Source organism: Melanotaenia boesemani, chromosome 5, assembly GCF_017639745.1.
Source record: "Melanotaenia boesemani isolate fMelBoe1 chromosome 5, fMelBoe1.pri, whole genome shotgun sequence".
NCBI lineage: Eukaryota > Metazoa > Chordata > Actinopteri > Atheriniformes > Melanotaeniidae > Melanotaenia > Melanotaenia boesemani.
The window spans coordinates 37,509,756-37,516,711 of NC_055686.1; positions in this window are offsets into that span (position 1 = coordinate 37,509,756).

The window sequence follows — 6,956 nt, forward strand, 5'->3', positions numbered from 1 at the left end:
TTGGCTGCATTGTATGTGCTCGTGTATTTCAGTGTGCATTCATTCCTCGAGCTCGCTCAAAGCAGCAGATCCCAATAACTCAACCTGATTAAAGTGTGCGGGTGCACACGGCGCCCATTCGACCGGGCAGATAAGCATCTTAACCGGTGCTGCCAAAACTGCATATGAGCTATTGATCATCTGCGGGCTGGATATGGGCTTTTTCACTCAGTCAGCGCTGTACATTCAGAAGGAGCTGACTGAGCTGGCAGCTTTGCAGACACAAGTTTTCACATCTGAGTTGTAAATGCTGTTAAAAATTTCTGTTTCAGGGAACTGGAACATACAAGAATAATTTATCCACACATTATTAGCACTTTTTCAGTGATATAAATCTTGTTTCAGAGCAGGTTGATAAGAGGGCCAAAAAGTCCACATCCGAAAATGATTCTGTATTTTTCTTTTGTTTAAAAGAAGATCTCCTTCCTTCCTTGACCTGTTGAGTTATTGCCTCATTCATTCTGACTGATTAGTTAGGTCTAAGACCGCTCTTCATCTGTAAAGACCTATGAGACTCTTTTGGTATGAATCATAAATTGGCTGAGCTCAGCCAATTACAGGAAGATTTAGAGACTCTGGCTCATTGTGATTGAGTTGCTCAGCAAATGGAGCTTCTCAGCTTTTTTTTTTTTTTTTTGGCGCAAGCAGAATTATCTGCAATCAGCTGTAGAAAATCTGCAGTTAATTTTAATGCAGGGAAAGTTCAAATGAAAGGAGAGTTTTGCTAGATCAGGGATAAGGAGCTACACCTTTGTCCATGTCGTATTTTAAGGGATTAAATAAAAATATTACATCTAAAGTTGGGGATTTTTAACTATGTTTAACTTAACCTCTATTTACACAGGTAAATGTCCTGTTATGACAAACTTACAGTCCAGTGTAAAGGATGCCATATGTTATGTTTCTGGGTTGCTGTAATGGCAGAGAGCAAACAGGACGACCAGCTATGAACAGCTCTTTCTAAGGTAATGGAAGCTTGATCCACAACTTTCTGAGACAACTACAGCTGCAGGTCTCGTGCTGGGATTTTTCCTTATTCCCAACATAAAACAGCTCCAGCTCCCACAGCTGATTTGGAAGTCTGTTCTTTGATATTTACTCTCAAACACTTTCAGTGTTGCTTTGGGTCATTACTCTGCTGAATGGTTAACTTCTTTCAAACTTTTAAATGTACACATACCAAACAGGAAGCTCAGTGTGTGTTTAAACACAGCAAAGCAGAGTTACAGAATCAGCTTGGTCGCCTGTAAGAGTGTGTTTTCTACGATGCAAGCGTTCTGTAAGTTTAAAGTAGTTTAAACTACTCAGCGGACAGAATCTCTGAAATCTGGAGGTTATTGTGTGGTTTTGCTTCACATGATTGTTTTGTTCAGTGTGTTGTGCAACATACTATTAAGTTAAAGGGTTAATTCCCACGCAGGTAGGTTCTATTTATTCTTCTTCAAAACATCCAAATTTTTAACCAAATTTAGCCCATTTTCAGCCTATCTGTTGAATATTAGACAACCTTTTTTTTAACCACAAAAAATGCTGAGTTAGGTCATTTTCTGAAGAGAGAACATTGTAGAGAAGCTTGTGTCCAACTGGATTCCTGGTTTTGGGAAAATAATAAAATTTTATTTATGTAGCACTTTTATAAACAAAATTAAAAAGTACCTATCATAGCAGCATAGAATTAAAAATTCAATTCAATGAATAACTTTAGAAAGGGAAAAAGGTTTTATGACACACATTACTGTTAACGACAATGAATAATGAAAACCAGAACTATAATGGCAGCAATAACAAGAAATTATGTAAATAGCACAACAAAATTACAAATTACTAACCCAGAAGAGCGAGGACAAGGCAGCCAAATTAGTTTTACTAGAATATTCAATCTAGTCATCAAAAAATACCAAAGGTCCTCTGAAAAGGAACATTTTAAATAGGATTTAAAGGTGTTACGAGATGCTGTGTATCTGAGCAGGTGACGGAGGTTCTGGTGGTAAAAGCTGATTCTCTTGTTACAAACGGATTTGTTAGAAGGACGCAGTCTGTGGATTTTGGTGGATATGTGGGCTCATACCATCTCAGTAAATCTGAGATGTCTGTCAGGTCAAAGCTTTTTAAGGGCTTTGAAGATGAGCAGTAAGATTTTAAATTTAATATAAAAGATAACAGGAAGCAGTGAAGAGAAGCCAGCAGTGATGTGCTCATATTTCTGTGCAGCAGTCGTTCTGTAATATTCTGAAATAATTGGTGAGAGAGGGAGCCCAGACTGATAACAGAGTACAATGAATGAACATCATTAAGTAGCGTCTTTATTTGAACAGTTCGAAACAAAACCAAGATTTTTAACCTCTAATTAAATACATCAATGTTCAAAAAGGAGTGTGAAGAAGGCTAAGCTCATTGAATCCCATCACTTCTCCGTGTCAAAATCTTTTCCTTTTAATTATCCTGCTTTCCCACATTTCATACGTTTACCATATGTGTACAAATCTGAACAAAATTACAATAATAATGAAATAAAAAATAATAAAAAATGATAAAAATGATCACAATCATCTTTGCTCCATAGCAGACAAGATGAATCCTAAATGATTTAACAAGATTTAAGGCGAGAATAGACCAAATTAATTAATTAAATTTTATTTATGTACCACGTTTCATACAAAAGAGTAGCACAAAGAGCTATAAGAGTAATAATTAAATACTAATTTAAAATGATTCAATATCAAACCAAAAAAATAAAGATGGCCTTCACATACCCAAATATTTTACCTAACAAAATTAAAAACAGACGCCTAATCATTATCTCTCACACACTTATACAGGATAACGCACACACCCATCACCACAGAGGCCACCACCACAGGATCCACCCAGACCATGGCCGGCCGGGTCCCACAGCCCAACCTTAAGGCTGCAGTGCAGGACCCGACCAACCACCCAGACAAGGGTGATCACCGCGGAAGCTACCCTGCAGGCTGAGTAGGCAAGAAGGGTTTTTTCTGTCCCCCCCAAATTTTTTGAAATAGGTAAAACTCATCAAGGCCCTTAAAAGAGGTCAAATGAACAAAACCAAACTAAAGTCACAATGGTAACTTAACAAAAACTTGAAACTAACCGTCAAATAAAGGTACTGAACTGCCCAGACGTAACAAACAAAAAATAATAGGGAACTTAAAAACTGGTAGAGGGGAAACAAATACTAACAGAATGTCTAAAAACAACTGAGACGAACCCACTTAGTTTAACAATTACTCAAAAGTTATAGTAATTAAAGTAATAAACAAAAGACTAGGTAAACCAACAACTGTGCCAAAGTTCTCGTTTTGCTCACTGCTGCCTCCAGCTCGCATATATGAGCAGCTGGAAGAAATGGCCTAATTTTAATATCATCTTAAGCTGGAAAACACAGGGCTGAACTACATGTTTGACCAAACATAAAAACTAAAGTTAAAATCAAATATTACTCCTAGATATTGGGCAGTTTGGGTGATATAATTGGAAAGATTAACAAGTTTAGAAACAACAGAAGTGACAGGCATTTTGGAAAATCAAATAAAATCTTGCTTGTCTTGACTCACCCTTGAAGACACACTCATGAAAATCAGAGACTCAGTGGTAGCACTGAAAACATAAAAACAATTATATTGTGTTGAAAACATCTAACTTCATCTACATAATATCTTTAAGGTCTGAAGCAAATATTTGAATGGATGATGATAAAAATTCACTTGTTAGCTTCTGTACATTCCAGCATGTTTACACCAATTTCTATAGATGTTCCTTAATATGCTCTGTCCCTATCAAATAAACTAATAAATGAAATGAAACTTATATCAGACTTTTATATGACAGATCATCTGTTTGACATAGTGGAGGCAGTGTGATTATATGGGCATGAACGGTTGCCATCAGAATTGACTGATGAACTCTGCAGTGCAGAGAGATTTAGTTTCTTTTTTTGAGCTGAAAGAATGGACAGCACCTCCAAAGGACGCTGGCTTACTGCAACAACTAATCCAACTAAAATGTCTCTAACTGGCTGTAGCAGTCACCCGATATCAACCTTGACTTCATACTTTTCAGTTACTGAAGGCTAATCTGAGGTCAGAGGCACCCACAAGGGTTTTGTAGGAGAGAACTAAACATTTGGTGATGGCTTCCAGACGACAGGTGTGTAACTTTTAATCAGAGATGCACCGATCCTCTTCTTCAGGGTTCTGATCCCTTTCTGATATCTGAAATTTGGATATCAAGCGATATCGATATTTTCTGATACCAAATCAGTTTATGTGAACATTATTGTGATTATCGTTTTTATTGCTGTTGTTGTTATTGTGTAAAGTTTCATTTGGAGGTAAAAAACCACACATCCTTTCTTAATAAGAGAGCAACTGATAAACTAAATTAATCCACTTTAAATGTTTTCCAAAAGTATCTATAAGAAAAAACCTCCTAATGAAAAGCAGGCAATGTCTGTAGCTGCTTCATAATCTTAATAAAAACAAAGGTAGTTAAAATTTTATTATTTATTATTATTATTATTAATATTTTATTAATTAGCAGTAACAAGAGGTCCAGGAGAATGTGTTGAAAGGGAAGCAGGATGCATGTGAATTATCTGGGACAGCGTTGCAGACAGATTGTGGTCCACCATATCGGCTCAGAGGGCTCGTTTCTGCTGAAGAAGACTTCTGATCATAGAAGCTGCTGTTTAATCTGACAGAACGTCTTCACTAGGCCGATTAGCAACAACTTTTAGTGCAGTTTGAAAATCCTACAAACGGGACGGTGCTAGTTGCGAATGTTTAAAATGCTCTACAGGTTTATGTGCATTAGGGAACGCATGGCTAACGCTGCGCTGTGAAAAAAGCTCGTCATGATCAACAAGCTGCAGCTATGAGCAAAACAACCCAAGCAGGATATTCCTGCATCTTCTTTCTTCTACATGAGGCGCATTGTCACACAGGATTACAGCATTTTCCTTAAGAGATAGTGACTGATTGGCCAAAATGATGAACTGGGGCAGCTTTTCTGTGGGCTAATCCCTTCAATTTTCATGTTGTCTTCTGGGAAGTTTACCATTCAATACCAATAGTGGATCGGATCCGTCCCAACTCTACTTTTAATTGGTTATTCCTGCATCATTCTAGCCACTTTTGAAAAGTTGGTTTCTTATATCTATGTCCATTCATTGTGCTGAGTAAGATGTTAGTTTTTGGATGTCCAAAGTCCAGCTTGGCATTGTTTAACTGCTCTACCTTCTACTGTCCTTCCTAATCCATTGATTTAGCCTTCCTGAACCTACGCTGCTGATTTGCAGAACAAAAGCAGCAGTAAACAATTGTTTCTTTGCTAACTCACTGGTACATGGTGTGTTGAGTTCTACAAGCGCTTGTCTCCTTGTGCTGTGTACTAATTGTCTTGGCCCCGCCACACTGCCATTAGCATTCCCCAGCTGGATAGAGAGGAAAGGGCAACCTTCCCTCTGTCCGAGGAAAGAGGGATTGAGCATGGAAAGAGAGAGTGGGAGGTGAGGAAACAGACAAGCCAAAACAATAGAGGTTTTAGGATTTGGCTGTTGTTGCTCTCAGTGATTGTGTTTGTGTCTGTCTGAGCGCCAAAAACAAAAAAACAAGCAAGCCTCATGAATATGGATGCTGTGGACGGAGTGGCAGAGACTACGCACCGTATATAAATAATCACGGATACTGCTATGTTTGTATGCTGCTTTTGGATTAAAAATGTCTTAAAAGCTTATTTTTAAGACTTTATTTAAAATCTACATTGATCACAAGTAGAAATTTTGTACTTCCTAAAAAGAAATAACCATTTAGAGATAATTTCTTTCAAGCTGGAGCAACATTTACATACAACAACTTCAATGCAGAGAATACTGATGAAAAATAATCCCCTTTGAATTCACCAAAGATGACCGTAATGAAGAAAAAGCTGCTACTCTTCCTTTGCTATTAAGTATTTGAAATAAATTCTTTTATTCCCTTTTCCCCTCTGGGCATTTTATAGCTTTATCCACTTTATCATAAACTCACATTCATGGAGAGATTATGAGCCTGCGGCCCTGCATCAGATTTAAAGTCCATCCGCAACCTAGAAAGGAAAAACATCTGGGCTGACAGAGATAAAGATGGATGTCTTTGTCTTTACGTGGTCTATCTTTGTGCTTATTTAGAGTTTTTCCTCATGGATTTCTGTTCATTTTACATCTGTTTTAAGTCACTCTGTATGTTTATTTATTGTGGTTTGACACAATAAACATGATGTGATGAGATGAGGCATAATATGAAGTGGTGGGTGGTTTAACTCACTATAGATCACAGAATGTATGGCAAATGTGTGGAAAATGCCTTTTATTTGCACAAGTTTAAGTTGTTTCAACTATTTAAATGGTGGCACTGATCAAGGGACTTCAGGGTTCCTTGTAAAGTCATAAAAAAGGGAACCAAGGATTTTTAGCAAAAACTGTTAAAAAGGGGCTGGTGAAGCTTTAGTTGGGATAAAAAGGAGCTGAGTCAAAGCATGCCAGAATTAGTAGTGATCACCTTGTTTAAGTTTTTTTTTTTTTTTTTTTTTTTTTTTTGCTAAATTAGAGCTCATGAGGTAATAAAAGCCATAAATGCTTTCTGGTTTTACTCGCTAAGACTGCAGCTGCTAAGCAAGAAGCCAATAATACCGTTTGAGCTGAGCTCTCTTTTTTTGAGTAATTTATTGGTTTGTGACGGAGGCTAATTCTGGGTGTAGTTTGTAGCTGTTCGGTCATTTAAATGTCATATAGTCACCAGTCTATTTCTGTACATTTAGACTCAAAAGTACAGAGACTAAACCATAAATAGATTCAAAAGACCTGCAAAAAGGCACAAAACAACAATAAGAAATGTTAAAATGACCAAAAACAGATGAAA